The following is a 15233-nucleotide window of genomic DNA, read 5'->3' on the forward strand; positions in this document are numbered from 1 at the left end:
CTCTGTAAACTTGTAGGGGTAGTTATGTAGAGGTTACATGCCGAGTCTCAGTGATTATCAAAAATAATGGTCGAAGTTTGCGGATCATGAAAAATGCGAGCTTTAGCGAGCTTTTTCATGACCGCGAACTGAGACCATTATTTTTGATAATCACTGAGACGAGGTGTGTAACCTCTTTATTCCTCCTTTCTTCAGTTATTCAAAGAAAAGAGAAGGTTTTTTGCGAAAGTTTGATCGAATCCTATTCACTCAACCAGTCAACCTGCGCAGGCGATCGATTAATGCGCGGTTGTATAGTTCCGTGCAAATCATTCCATTCTGTTAACACTTCTTGTCAGTTTTCCTATTTTGGACTAAAATCAAGTACACAGATATGCTGTTATTCTGCTGTGGCGGCAAAGGCAGATATTGTGTGTTCTGTATATGTTTTGGTATCGCTTAGGATAATGACTGTTCTTTCGTCAAATGGGACTAGCAGACGAACTTTTGCACCCGTGTTCCAACGTTAAAAACTGTATGAAGTTCAGTTTTCTGGGGAAAATAGTGTATGAAACCGCTTTATGTTGTTTAAATTGATGAGATGTGTGCATTTGGTTGCGTGTGATCTGTTTATTAAATGAAACATTGTTGAAAACTGACCGTCGCACTCGGATTGCAGTCTGTTGTCGAAGAAACTGAGTGAAAAAAGGGGAACTACTCTTGTCGCTAGACAAAGTATGAGCCTTGCGGGAAATTGCTTGTGATGAACGTTTGAGCACGGCAAATCTAGATTCAGAAAACAACCGAACTCATGGATTTTATATGAAGATTCATGTGTTCAGGCCTGTAGTTGTTAATTTAAATGCGGTATGTTTGTATTGTTTGCTCCAGAGATGTATACTTCGTACGTTAGAGCGTTCGGAACTTTTCAGTCGCAAAAAGTAGTACCGAAACAGAACAACTTCTCAACCCATTGCACTATCGAGGATTCAGGCTGTTGCTGGGTCGTTATTTGTTTGGTTGCTGGGTCATTATCGAAAAATAACTACCCCTACAAGTTTACAGAGGTAAAGAAGCAGAGGGGGGAATAATTTTCGATAAACACCCAGCAACCAAACAAATAACGACCCATTTTTGTCTTTTTTGCCTCGTGGTAAGTAGCATGCATTTAGTTTTATTTGGATTCATTGACATATGGTTTAGTTCTGACCAATCAAGTAATCGTTCAATGTTTTCTTGGAGGATATTTGCTAGTTTATTAAGATCTTGGTGACTAGAATGAATTGTAGTATCATCTGCAAATAGTTCACACATGCATTTTACAAATAGAGGTAGGTCGTTTATATATATAGAAAATAGTAATGGACCAAGAATAGAACCTTGTGGTACTCCAAATCTTACTGTTTGCTTACAAGAGTATGATTGTTTCAGATAAGTACTTTGCTGTCTGTCTGACAGGAAAGATGTTAAAATGTTTTTGGAATCTGTTGCAATTCCATAAATCTCAAGCTTTTTGATAAGGAGTTTATGGTCAATTAGGTCAAAAGCTTTAGCAAAGTCAACAAATAGAGCAGCACAGAACTGATTATTGTTAATGTTTGTCAGCCATTGGTCTACTAAACTAATAAGCGCTGTTTGACATGAGTGTTTTTGCCTAAAACCTGATTGATTATCATGGATCAATTTATTGTTCTCAAAGTGAGAAAGGATGTGTTTATTGATATGTTTTTCAAGAGGCTTTGAAAGGATTGATAGAATTGATATTGGTCTATAATTTGAAGGATTTGTAGTATCTCCTGATTTAAAGAGAGGAATCACTTTAGCCTGTTTGAATTGTTTAGGAAAATAGCTTTTGTCAATACAAAGGTTATAGATAAATGTCAATGTATCTGTGATAACTGGAGCTGCCATTTTTATAATTTTTGCATCCAGACCATCTATGTCACGTGTTCCGGTTTGTTTTAGATGCTGAAGATGAGAGTAAACATCCAGTATAGTCATTGGTGGCAGTGTATGCTGAAAATGTATCTGTTTTGAATTGCAGTATTCCTTTAAATGTTCTAAATTATTTGACTGTGTCCGATCACAAGAAATTACTTTATCAGCAATTTTTGAGAAATGGTCATTGAGTGTATCTGCAGAAATGTCAATTATTTGTGAAGATTTTGTTGACGTTTCTTTGTTTGTGAGTTGGTTAATTGCTTTCCAAATAGATTTTGAATTTTGTTAAGATGTAATGAGATGTTGAAAATAATGTTGTTTACTTTTTCGTTTCAAGGAATTTACTTTATTTCTTTGCTGTGTGTACTCTTCGTGGTTTTCTATGTCTTGGTCGATCCATTTGGGTTTTTCTGTCTGCTTTACTCGATGTGTTTTCAGTGGTGCATGTTTATTGTAAATGATAATGAAAATATGTCCAAAACTCTAAAGCTTCGTCAGGATTTGTAAAATTGTAAGTATTTGAAAGTGGGCTATTTTTGAGATCAGAAAGAAATGCACTTTCACTGAAATGAGAGAATGAACGATATGTAATAGTTTTGTGACCAACCCTTGGAATTTTAACCCCTTTACGAGACCAAGTGATACAAATGGGAAAGTGGTCACTGACAGAAAAAAAGGGTACACATGTTTCTTTGATATGACGTTTTTCAGAAACATAAATATGATCAATGAGTGTTTTAGAATTGGGAGTAACTCTTGTTGGATTTTGGATCATTTGATGTATATTTAATAGATTAATAGTGTCCAACCAAGTTTTATTTTGTTTCAGAAGATCAATATTAAAATCTCCTAGAAGAATTATTTCTTTTGATTCATTTGAAACTGTATCCATCATATCCATGAATTCATCATACCAGTGAACCTTTTCTGCTGGATTTCGGTAGCAAAAACCAACAATGATTGGTGCTGATCTTTTTAATCCTATTTCTAACCAAATGCATTCAACACCAGGTGTTTCAAGATGTTGAAGACGCTTGTAAATTATTGATTCGTTAATATAAACTAACAAGCCAGTTTCTAAGTGTTTTGTAGAATCTCTTCGTAATGTATTATAACCTGAAATGGAAATATCTGAATCAGGTATCATGTTAGATAGTCGAGATTCCGTAAAGCCAAAAATATGAAAGTTGTTACCGTTGTTTGAAAGTAAAGATAATATGTCTGTTATTTTGTTATATGCATGGTTAATGTTTAAATGGCCGATATGGAGTCCTTCTTTGAGAAGCCAATGATTTTGACAATTATTATTTGAAGATGCCATAAGATTAGTTTAGAAACCTAACAAAAATGTACGATGACGGAATATGGAGGAAGCTGAAATGTGTACAAATGAAATATAAACAATTATAGTTCATAAACACAATTCTAGATACAATATAACAGATTAATTAATGTTGTAGTATAAACAACAATGTCACAATATGCAATAGCTTTGAGTTGGTGATGAAGTCCTTTTTCTTCTCTCAAAGAATTGCAATCACTGAATTTTAGTTAAGTTAACAATGTCACAATATCACAATATGCAATAGCTTTGGGTTGATGATGAAGTCCTTTTTCTTCTCTCAAAGAATTGCAATCACTGAATTTTAGTTAAGTTAACAATGTCACAATATGCAATAGCTTTGAGTTGATGATGAAGTCCTTTTTCTTCTCTCAAAGAATTGCAATTACTGAATTTTAGATTAGTTAACAATGTCACAATATGAAATAGCTTTAAGTGGTGATGAAGTCCTTTTTCTTCTCTCAAAGAATTTCAATCACTGAATTATAGTTAAGTTATATGTCAATAATACAAAAATCCGTTAGAAGATTGGCCGTGAGCAACAAATATTCAAACTAGAGTTTCAAACACATGTTGACCTTGTTGCATGCTGATGTAGGGATAGTACATAGGGTTTTGCCCAAGAAAACATGTGTCAATATATGGGTTGTACCGCATGTATGGAGGATTGCGGTACATTGAAGGAATATGTCTCATAGTATGTTCGTTTTCTTTGAACCATTGAAAAGGTGGCGATGGGTGAGATGGTGATGGTGGAAGTTGTTGTGATGAAAATGTTTTTTGAAATGAAGATTTCAATGGTTGCATTTCAGCTGTTCCTTTCTGAGGAGTTGGAAGTAATGTTACCCGAGTTGTTTGTGTAGATTGCGGATAGTTCTTTCTTTCAGATGAATTGTGTTCAAAAGGTCTGTTGTATTTTATGTTGCATGCAAGTCTTTTTGTTCCTTGCATACTCGGATGCAAAGGATCATCATAGAGAGCTTTCCTTGGAGCTCCGTTCTCAGTGGTGAAGATCAGAGCATGATCGATGAGAAGCAACTGTTCCACATTGCACACAGACTGTAGCGCAGAGTTTGAGGCAGTTATAGTTCTTTTCAGTGGATGGTTGCCACAAGGGGGAAGAATTGAAGAGAATTGAAGCTTTGCTCCTGGAAATACAGATTTCAGTAGTTTGATGAGGCTCCTCCACGAGTCCTCTGTTACTGTGTTTCTGAAACAAGTGTTAATACCAACATGGGTGATTACACACTGTACGTCTTTGCATTTTGGAATATTCTGAAGCCAATGCAGGAGATCTTCAACTGTTAGACCTGATACACTTATCTTTTGTGTTGATGTTTTTGAGAACATAAGATCTGAGTTTACATGTTTTATAGTTGAGTCACCGATAATGACATGAGTAGTTCCAGGTTTGACCCTCTGTTCTCTGATGTTAAGCTTTGGCGTTGAGGTGGGTTTTGGCTTGTGCACATTTTCATTGGTCTGTTTCTGTTTTGGGGGTGGTTTTGATTTTTCCCGATCATACATACATGGAGTTTGTTGATCAACCGACAAATCTTCATCAAGAATAGAGAATCGATTTGAGGTTGAAATGTTCACATTGCAAGAGAGTGAGCATAAATCCCTTTCTGGCAAGCTGGCATCACTCAAAGATTGGGAAGTATCACTGTATCAAGAGAGACAGAGAGAGATGAAAGAGAAAGAGAGAGACAGAGACAGAGAAAGAAAGAGAGAGAGAGAGAGAACTCAGAACTCAGAACTCAGAACTCAGAAAGTTTATTGTATAGGCCAACTGACCCGTTACAACCGGTGCATATATCAAACATGACAGCCTCTCTCTCTCTCTCTCTCTCTCTCTCTCTCTCTCTCTCTCTCTCTCTCTCTCTCTCTCTCTCTTCCTGGCATGTTCTCTCTCTCTCTCTCTCTCTCTCTCTCTCTCTTACTCTCTCACTCACTCACTCTCTCTCACTCACTCTCTCTCATTCACTCTCTCTCTCTCTCTCTCTCTCTCTCTCTCTCTCTCTCTCTCTCTCTCTCTCTCCCACTCACACACATACACACAAACATTCTGGCTTTCACTCCTTCTCTCACACACACACACACACACACACACACACACACACACACACACAAACACACACACACACGCGCACATACATACATGTATGGGTATGTACAGGGGATGGCTGGTGCCTCATCAAATACATCCTCAACTACAACATACATCAAAGGACATAGTTGTTTAAAAACCAGCAGCTACACAATGCACAGAGAGAGAGAGAGAGAGGGAGAGGGAGAGGGAGAGAGAGATTCGGATTCGGATTCGGATTCGGATTCGGATGGTTTATTCACATAGGCCATTGCCCCTAGTGAAGGGGTGTGAGCAAAAGCAAAAACATTGAATCATTTTTACATTCAGTAGACTCAAAACAGTGCATATTTTTCTCAAAAGTGGATAACAGATACATCAATGCAGACATCTACATACAAAATTACGATAACAGTGTTTCTCGTATCTTAAATGCTTTATACAAATATAAACATAAATCACGTTCAGTTGTTTCATGTGTTGAAGCTAAAAGAAGGCTGAGTCGAAAAGCACTTTGTTGCCTGTAATATTTCAGTGGGATGAATTTTTCTCTCAATTTATGAAAGTATGGACAGACAAGAACAAAATGGACTTCATTTTCCAGTTTATCTTTACAAAAGGGACACATGTAATTATTAACATCATAAATTTTTTTGTAACGATGAGTGTGAACGGCAATTATCATCATGAATCTTTAATGTCTGTCAATATTGAACAAAAGGTAAGGTTTGATCTCAGGAACAGTACAAAATGTTCTATACACAGAAAATCTTTCACTATTTTGAATATGAAACTCCCAGTCTTGCCATCTGCATGCAATTAATCTATCTTTCAAAACATACAAAAACTTTTTGTCAACAACACCTTGATTCAACCACACAAAACCATATCCTAACTGATACAATTTACAACGCACATTTGACGCCCAATTGGATTTACCATTCTCATCCATCCTGTACAGCATTGTATATGATTTATGAGGCAATCTATGCTCAGACATTCTCAACAATTTCAACCAATATTTAATACATTTCAATATTGAATTTACGTACAAAGGGTATCTGTTAGTTTCTCCATATACCAAATCGTTTGGTGTACGCATTTCTAAACCCAGAAACTTTTTCAATGCAAATAAATGAACCTTTTCACATTCTATGGCTGCTTTATCTAAGCCCCATAACTCTGCACCATATTGTGCAATAGGTTGTACTTGTGCATCAAATATAGCTTTGGATAAACATCCAAACTAGTATTATTAATCATGTATAACTTATGTGAAATCGACAACAAAGCTTGCTTAGCTCTACTTGCAAGGTCTAAGCAGGCAGCCGTAAAACTAAGCCTGGTCGAAAAAAGTATTGAGGGAGAGAGAGAGACATATAGAGAGGGAGATGTAGAGAGAGAGAGATGGAGAGAGAGAGAGAAAGAGAGAGAGAAAGAGAGAGAGAAAGAGAGAGATAAATAAATATATAGAGAGAGAGGGGGAGAGAGAGAGAGGGTGAGAGAGAGGGAGAGAGGGGGAGAGAGAGAGAGGGAGAGAGAGAGAGAGAGAAAAGGAGAGAGAGAGAAAAAAAGATGATGATAATTAGTTTTAACGTCCTCTTAGAACCAATTGGCCTATCTTGGGACAGGTAGAGTTGATATGCTTTATGGGGGGACAGGACACTGGAACGACATGCACACAGAGAACACATATGATCGTGTTATAGATCTGGAAGTCTGTTGTTGCGATATTTCAAAATGGGGATGGAAGTAAAGATTTTGTTGGGGTTGTTGGTTTAAACAAGTTTATTCTATATATTCCATTGGTACTATTACCGCATACATGAAATAAGGAACATGGAGCACAACAAGCTAGGCTTATGAGCGTACTCTTGAAAGCAAATGAAATTTGGCGGACGATTTTAATATAACAAATTTGAAATAATGTCAAAATAATAATGGTAAATTATGGTAGACAAACATGTAACAATAAAAGGAAAAAAACCAAAAGAAAAAAACAAAACAATGCTAAACTAACAACAGTACTCACACGCGCTCGCACACTCACTCGCACACACACGCATACAATGACTTCCACATGGTTGAAAATAGAATACTACCAGAACAAGGAAATGTAAACAGTACTGCACATGGTCGTTTCGAACATGGATGAGATAAATGCATTCATTATTCAAAACGTTTGCTTAATAAGATAAACCTGAATAACTGGTCAAATATCAATGCATTTTCGCTGTCTGACTTGTCTCTATTGCCATACAGAAAATCATCAGCGGTTAGCAAATCATAGTTGGGCAGTGTTGACAAGGTGACTTCACGTATTTGAAGAGATAAGGGGCAATGAAAAATATAGTGCTCCGCATTTTCAACACGATAACCACAAGTGCATGACGGGTCGGGAATTAAATGTCTGTCAAATAGATCACTATTTAGATTGCTGATCCTCAATCTCAGTCTGCAATGGATAATTTCTGATTTTCGATCAGATGTGTATCTATACGAGGGAACAACAGAATCATCAGAACTAATACGTTTTTTAAATAACCCAATAGAATCAAGTTGTTTTACAGTATCTGGAAGCTCATTCCACAGGGAAGTCGAAGACAGAAAAAATGACTTTTTATACAATTCAGTTCGAGAGTGGGGAGTCTGTCTGTCAAGTGGTCTTCGTCTATGGTAAGGGTTCACAGAAGCAACGAGAGGAGGCAGACGTTCTAGTAAGTATGGTGGCACGCGTGCATTAACTAATTTGAAATACAAAATCAATTTGTGTCTTTTTCGCCTCTCCTTCAGTGTTGTAAATCCTGATTCATCGTACAATTTTTGGTGACTCGTGCCACGAACTGCACCTATAATGGTTCTTATGGCATCAAGATGCAAGTTTTCTAATAAAGTAGCTAATCTGTCAGAACAGTTATCCCAAATGACGTCAGAAAAATCAAAATGGGGAATAATAAAAGATTTATACATAAGTTCAAGTGCCTTTCGGCTAAGGCGATACTTATAGGACCGAAAACATGAGAGAAGAACACGTACTTTAGATATAATTGACTGAACATGTGATTCCCATTTGCAGTCGCTCTGAATCAGTACACCAAGATGTTTGTGAACGTGGTTTTCTCTCAGAATTGTTCCATCAAATACAAGAGGAAGGGTTTCTGGCATTCTATTTCCAGAAAAGGTCATCAAATCTGTTTTTAAATTATTGAAATTAACTTTCCATTTTTCCGCCCAGTGTGCAATTTTGGCTAAGTCTGCATTTAAGATCTGTGTCCGCGTGTTTGCATCATTTAGAGATAAATACAAACTGGTATCATCAGCAAAAAGTTTAATGACAGATTCGATATTAATGACAATATCGTTAATGTACACAAGGAACAACAAGGGCCCCAGAACAGAACCTTGGGGAACACCTGAACAAACACGTCCGTATGTCGATTTCCTGCCTTGGATAACAACGGCTTGTAACCTGCCTGTCAAATAATCTTCAAACCATTTTAATAAAACACCTGTTATGCCTATAGCATATAATTTATGCAACAAACCCTTGTGCCACACTCTGTCGAAGGCTTTTGATATATCACAGAAAACAGCCTGAGTCGTCAACTGCTTATCTAAGGATTGACAAAAATCGTCATACATACTCAACAACTGGAAACTAGTTGAATCACCAGGAATAAACCCTGACTGAGAAACCGTTAATAAATCATTCTCTGTGAGATATCGAAAAACATGGGCTTGAACACATTTTTCCAATACTTTTCCAATGCAACTGAGTAATGAAATCGGACGATAGTTACTGCAGTGTTCTTTTTCACCTTTCTTATAAATGGGATTCACATGAGCTACTTTCCAAATTTTCTGAAACTTTCCCTCAGCCAACGATCTCTGGAAAAGGGTTGCAAGCGGATTTGAAATAATACAAGCAGCAAGTTTAAGAAGTTTATTGTGAACCAAATCAGGACCTACTGCTTTCCTAACATCGAGGTTGTTTAGAACAGCGTACACCATTTCGGTAGTTATCACGAGAGGACTAATGGAAATGGGCTCTTCTTCAACTGGTGGAACGTCATCATCATGACCTTGTATATGCGACTGTCGTAGAAATGCTTCATTAAAAACCTCGGCTTTGTCCTCTGCAGAGTAATACACAATTCCATTGCTTTCAATGGGCGGAATATCATTTGTACTCATTCCTTTCTTTTTCAAAAAAGAGTTGACTACCTTCCACCAGTCTTTATTGCCAAAATTATGAGGTGACAATATTCTATTTTCTAGTTCCCTAATGTGCTCTTCTTTCCTTTTTCTTATAACATCAGTCAAATTATTTCTCAACCGTCGGAAAAGAGACCAGCACCATACAGTATCCAGACGTTTGGCTAATGCGTGAATATATTGCTTTTTCCTAATCAACTTTTTGATTTCCTCGGTGATCCATACAGCATCGTGTCCGTTCATTGTCACTACCTTTACAGGCATACATTCTTTAGCTATCATCATTAACTTATCGGAAAACATTTCAGCGGCGTCATCAATGGATTCTAAATCGACTATATTATTCCAATCTACACTTTCCATATCTTGCAACAACTTGTCAACATCGATTTTGGAATAATTATATAGTGTTCGTTTGAATGAACCACCCGACGGTAAGTCATAATTCAAATATACAAAAGGACACGAGTGGTCACTGCATACAGGTGGTAGAACACCAACTCTTTTTACCAAGTTAGGACACGGAGTTAATACCAGATCGATTATAGTTGACGAGGTATCGGTTATTCGAGTGGGTTCTGATATCAACTGAGATAAACTGTTTGTGTTCATTAATTCCCGCAGATGAAACGGGGGGTTAACAGTACAATCAGCGTTGAGATCACCAAAGATAATAAACTTATGTGGGGTATTCATGGCAAGTTGAACGGAATCGTTGATAAGAAGCCAATGGTCGACGGTTGCACTCGGTGGTCTATAAAACATACCAACGAGAAGAGTATCTTGACCCAACTTAGTCTCAATCCAGATCGCTTCCAAATCAGGTATACACAAGTCGATCCTCGGTTTGCAAATCAGATTACTATTTACATAAACAGCTACGCCGCCGTGGGAATCCCCGGGCCTATCACGTCTAACTGGAGGATGGTAACCTTTTAAGCAGATGCAGTCTTGGTCAACTTTGTCCGACAGCCAGGTCTCAGATACAGTTATTATATCAAACTTCCCCAATTCGGCCTCAAGGAACGGTGTCTTATATTGAAGACTACGAGTGTTTACATGAACAATAGAGATCCCATCCCCTCGGGTTGTGCTTGGTCCAGGATTAGGATGGATATCACCACACATAAACAACAATAAGCAAATTGCAATAGATATGGTTTGAGATGTAAAATTCACAGAATCAGCACAAAAAATGAGTGAGGTGGCATATTTCCACATCGAACCAGCAAAGTTCACAGCAATGTCGTAACAACATATTGGGTCGTTACGAGTAAGCTTCTGGGCAGGAAATAAAAACAAAAACAACGCAAGAGACAAGCCAGCACTACCACGAACGAGAATAATCATAAGCGACTGGATATTTCCCTTGTTAAGAAAAGATAGTTTATACACAGATAGCGCTGACGCAACAGGGAGATAACTTCCCACACTGGCTCTGTATTGAGACAGACTACACCCACCCATCTAGGTCACAGCTCGTTGCAAAAAATCAAACAAGGCAGAGCCAAGGGTGTGAGACAATCTCCCCGACACGTGCGCCCCATCCTTTTGCATCAGGCATGAAGTCATTGTGGACAACAACAAACAACAACAAGCAAACAAACCAACAATCAAACAGACACACAATCAACAACGTCGACAGTTAAAGTCAACAATCAAAAACAATCGAAAACAAAATATTTAGACACGCAGTCTCGCGTGTTAATGTAAAATATAGGGTAAACTAAGGTATCAATCAAAGGTAACTATTTCAAAAATAACTAAAAAATAACTAAAACAACCAGAGATAATAGAAGAGAAAGTACTGCCACTTGCTCTCTTGAACAACATTTAATGTTCACATGCAAGACAAAGGGTAAAATGCTGACCGCATTAAATTTTGTCGTTTGGCCTGTGGTCTTTCAATACGTGCACAAACTAGGGCAGGCGTGGCACACCTGATGAGACACGCAGACCAGCTTAAAAGACACGTGAAAATACGTGAACAGTCCTCGTGCGAAAACGTGCACAAATAGCTGGTGGCAAAAGGAAACGAGGCGCCGAGTGAGCAAAGGCAAAGTTGTTTGACACAACGGGTGCAACGGGTACATGGTTCATAGGTACATGATTTTATCATCATTTTTTTAATTTTTTTTTTTATCATCGAATCAGGTACAATGTACTTGAGATATATGACATAGTATTTTTTATGTTACGCTATTGTGTGCATACCACAACTCAATTGTACACATTGAGCCATTATCAAAAGAGTACAAAGTGGCGCAGGATGTTTGTTTGTTTTTCACTGCATGTTTTATAAATGTTTAAACTTATCATAAGATGTGCATACCATGGCTTAACTATACTCATGAAACCATCATCAACATAGTGTGCAGTACATAGTACATAGAAGCGCAGAATATTTGATATGCAATACTGCATGTTGTATATTATATATATTGTATATAGGCTATATTGTGGATACTCGTTTAGTCACTATACATATAATATATTCTAAACAATGCATCGCACTATCATGACTATGTGAGGAAACTTGAGACAATGCATCTAGGTTGCCTATATCAAAGCGAGCAGGTTGCGCATGGTGGTCACTCTGGTGACTGCACTTCCGCGCTTCACAAAAATTGTCCCATCCCGTACCCACGTCTCCTCGAATTTCTTGTCTTTCTTCAACTTTCTTGCCTTGGCAGCCAGCTCAGAACGCACCTGAGTTAGATCGTCGTTGATGAAGACTTGGGTCGGCGTCCTAGCTGCAGCCCATGCGCGGTCGGGGAGGATCTTCTTAGCATCGGTCTTGGCTAAGGTTTTCTTGCTCCTCATCAGAGCTGACTTGAACCTGTAAGAGGCGAACTTACAAATAATGGCTCTGCTGTAAGTGTCACCCGGTCCCGGTCTCCTCCCAACTCGGTGACTCCTGTCGAGCATGGCGTCGGTGAGCTCGACGCCTACCGCCTTGCCGACAGCCTTGATGACGCTATCAGTATCCTCGCCGTCCAGCTCCGGAACATTGTTGATGCGGATACAGTTCCTCCTGCTGTATTGCTCGAGGTCGTCCACCTTGTCCCGAAGCTGGTCGATCTCGTCGTCCCGCTTCTCCAGCTCGCCCCTGTAGTGCGCCACCTCCGCCTTCAGCTCGCCTAACTCCTTGCGGAACTCGCTGATCACCTGTGCTGCAACTGCTGTCGAGAGGGCCTTCACGAGATCTGGATCGCTGTTGGGGTTGTTGCCATAGTGTACGCGAAATATAGTTGAAGTGGAGCGGTTTTGTAGGCTTATTTGCTTTTTATTTATTTATTTATTTGGATAATGCCAAAAAAATGTAATAAAGAACTGGCTGAATAAGTAAATAAATACGTAACTAGAAACATAAAAATAATAATTAGCCAAATAAGAATATTAAACATAACTTGCTAAAATAATATATCAGAATGGGGAACTTAAGTTCAGGTAGGAGGGCGGTGTATGTGATTTAGCCTTGTTTGAATAGAGCTATGTGATAGGTGTTGTAGGCGCTTTGGTTGTTGGGCGTGGGGAGGGGGGGGGGGGGGTCGGTGGGAGAGAGGGCTGAGGGGTGGGAAGGAGGAGAGGGGATGAAGTTTTCAAAACAGATTTCCTATTTAAGCCTTATGTATTGCGAGACACAGGGTGTATGCTGGCTTCCATTGAAGCGTGCAATGTTTATCTAAAAACTCATGGGGTTTCAGTTTGTGTTCGTTGACAAGGGTGTGTAGGTTGCGAAAATCGTGTTGGAGTAATTGGCAGCGGTCAAAGAGGTGTAAAAAAGATATTAGCTTTCCACATTCACAGAGACGGGGAAAGAACTTGTGAGCGCATCCATCCGTGAGAATTCTGCGAAGTATTTTAAGGAGGGGGGTGGGGAGTGCAGGCTTGTTTTGTTTTGTTTGTCGGGGCAGAAAAAAGAGAGAGAGAGGTCGGGGCAGAAAAAAAGAGAGAGAGAGAGAGAGCGAGAGAGAGATAGAGAGAGAGAGAAAAGGAGAGAGAGAGAGAGAGAAAAGGAGAGAGAGAGAGAGAGAAAAAGGAGAGAGAGAGAGAAGGAGAGAGAGAGAGAGAGAGAGAGAGAGAGAGAGAGAGAAAAGGAGAGAGAGAGAGAGAGAGAGAGAGAAAAGGAGAGAGAGAGAGAGAGAGAAAAGGAGAGAGAGAGAGAAAAGGAGAGAGAGAGAGAGAGAGAGAGAGAGAGAGAGAGAGAAAAGGAGAGAGAGAGAGAGAGAGAGAGAGAGAGAGAGAGAGAGAGTTGCAGTCTGTGTTCGGTCACTCAAGACCTTTAATGCGAATCAAGGGAAGCAACTTGCATCGAGCACTTTTCTGGAGTGTGTACCGTAAACTACCTTGTATACGCCCAGTATCGAGTAAACGCCCACCCCTTACTTATGGTCAAATTCGGCGCACAGGTTACAGTACCTAGTAAACGCCCACCCCCATGTTCGATCATTAGAGTGAAGGGAAATAAAAAAAAGATTATTATTGCTGGTTAAACACTAACGCCACATTAGTCAGGCACATCTGCAAATGGTATTAGCATATCAATATGCAATTAAGTTCAATGTAGATAAGTCAATTTTCAGCGTATTCAATTGACTGTCCTTGTGTAGAGTTATGGCGAGCAAGAGCAATGCTAACATGTGCTGGCTGTGCGCGTGTTCAAAGTACGGTTTATTTGTGCAACACAGACCTGTCAATTGTGCGGCCTAACTCACGTTCGTTCACATGACATATATACATTAATTTCCTGTTGATTTCGACATCCCTGATCTGCTCTCTCGGTCTAGCATAGGTCTAGCATAATGTGTAGCCGAGCAGTTACAATTTTTGTAAGCAGTCAATCATGACCATACCAAACTTGTTTCTGATGGCTTTGGTCGGAATTTCCGGAATACTGTGTGGAGGTATTGCTAACATTATACTTTTTGATCATGGTAATACATGCTTTTATTGTTTTGAATAACGAGTAACTATGTTACAATTTGCTGCATGTAAAAAACATATGTCAATGAAGTGCTTTCTAAGATTAGTTGGTTGCACATAATATTCCTTCTTCAAAATTAATTGGCTTTATGTGTTTATACTTTTTGAAGCAAACTAGCATAATTGGATATGTTTGTCTCAATTTGTTTGTTACTGAATACTTATACTGCTTTGTATGCTATGTTAACTGACATTGCAACGACGTGGTATATTTTTGACTGTACTGTTTGAATGGCCAGCAATGTATATATATTTCCGACTTGTGTTTTAACAGTAACAAGGTCCGGACCATTGTTTTTTTTGTATCCTGATATTAGCATCATCTCAAAATACAAATGCATGTGAGCGTCTTTGTTGTTAACGTAAGCTATAGTCTGAAGTCGCGAGTTTCGTTTGAGCATAAGCTCCCTGCAACAACGCGTATTATATTGACCAATTAAACAAGAAGCAAAGCCTTCAAGGCGCCCGTACGAAATCGACAAAGAGTAACACAAACTCACTCACTCCGTCACACACACACACACACACACACACACACACACACACACACACACACACACACACACACACACACACACACACACACACACACACACCACACACACACCCACACACACATAGTTAAAACGAACGCATCATATCAACTCCATGTATAATTTTCAAAAGAAGGCAAACAGATCA

The sequence above is a fragment of the Littorina saxatilis genome, linkage group LG8 (assembly GCF_037325665.1).
Source record: "Littorina saxatilis isolate snail1 linkage group LG8, US_GU_Lsax_2.0, whole genome shotgun sequence".
Lineage (NCBI taxonomy): Eukaryota > Metazoa > Mollusca > Gastropoda > Littorinimorpha > Littorinidae > Littorina > Littorina saxatilis.